At 46.9% G+C, this 1,413-nt stretch overlaps 1 non-coding gene across 1 annotated transcript; it reads right to left on the reverse strand.

Annotated features, from left to right (window-relative positions):
* Nucleotides 1–321: 321 nt before the first annotated feature.
* Nucleotides 322–430, reverse strand: LOC136567593 (U6 spliceosomal RNA). Its single transcript, XR_010785137.1, has one exon. It is a non-coding gene; the product is annotated as a U6 spliceosomal RNA (small nuclear RNA).
* Nucleotides 431–1,413: the final 983 nt, after the last annotated feature.

Below are 1,413 nucleotides of genomic sequence, written 5' to 3' on the forward strand. Positions count from 1 at the left end.
CCATGTCCTGTTGTCCTGTCAGTGGCTGCCTGGGAGAAGAGACCAACTTTCAGGGAGTTGTAGAGAGAGATAAGGTGTCCTCTGAGCCTCCTGTTCTCCAGGCTAAACATCCCCAGCTCCCTCAGCTGCTCCTCATCAGACTTGTGCTCCAGACCCTTCCCCAGCTCTGTTGCCCTTCCTGGTCTTGTTCCAACATCTCAATGTTCTTCTTGTAGTGAGTGGCCCAAAATTGGACACAGGAGTCAAAGTGTGGCCTCACCACTGCCCAGTACAAAGGGACAATCACTTTCCTAGCCCTGCTGGGCATACTGTTGTCTCAAAAAAATTTTGTCACTCTTCGTGAATCTGCGTGGCATCGATGCCAAGGAGCCATGATAATCTTCTCTGTATTGTTCCAATTTTTTGTGTATGTACTACCAAAGTGAAATATTCAATACTATCATTACTTTCAATGCTGTGGAGAGCTTAACCACAGAGATACTGGCCGTTGTAAATAACTATAAAAAAGGACATATTGCATGCACATTTGCAACATGTTCCCATGTCATTTTACTGATTCCAGTCCTTTTTCTCTGGGAAACACCAAATACCAATTGAACAGGCAAAGAAACACAAAGTTAACCAGACTGATCTGACCTACAAGGCCATTCAAGTTGTGCTGAGATTAGAAATCAGCTCTATTTTTTTTTTCCTGGTAGACCTTTAACCAAGGAGGAAAGCCCACCCAGGCAGTAAGGGGTGATTCATGGATTCTGAAGCCAGAAATGACCACTAGTACCATTTAATCTCTAGCCACAGGACCTATATTATTGTTTTCCCTAGGGGGTCCTTAGAGAGGGGAAAGCTGATGGCCCAGTGGTGGCTGCCAGCCCTCTAGTCTCTTCCAGCTGCTGCAGGGTGAGAGGCTGAGTGTAGTCTGGGAAGGGCGCTGGATGTGAATAGCCGTGGTCAGACACTTACAGGATGGGAAATGGGCTTGAGGTTATGCAAAGGAGTAGGCCAACACCAGGAGCCATGTTTCAGGAGTGCCCACCTCCCCATCTCACTGCCCCCTCTCTTACTTCCTCTCCCCACAGCTGCTCTAGCCCCTTAATCCTCTATGGGATAAAAATCCCTATAGGATATCCTATAGGATACAAATAATCTCCTCAGCTCTATTCCTCTTCACTCACTTCTCCAGGGCTTACTCTGGCACCACTTCGGCTCCCTGTTAAAACTTTGCCTTATGTCAAAGATTGGGTTTCTCCTCTGCATCCATTCTGGATGAGTTTTTCACTTTTCCAAAGATGCACAGATTCTTTTCCCAGGGGACATGAGCTAGCAGCTCCACTCTGCAACAGGCATTTGCTCCCCATTCACAGCACTTCAGTGTGTTCAAACTTGTGCCGAATTCAGGCCACCTATCCAAGAGAT

This window comes from Molothrus aeneus, chromosome 1, assembly GCF_037042795.1.
Source record: "Molothrus aeneus isolate 106 chromosome 1, BPBGC_Maene_1.0, whole genome shotgun sequence".
Classification (NCBI taxonomy): domain Eukaryota; kingdom Metazoa; phylum Chordata; class Aves; order Passeriformes; family Icteridae; genus Molothrus; species Molothrus aeneus.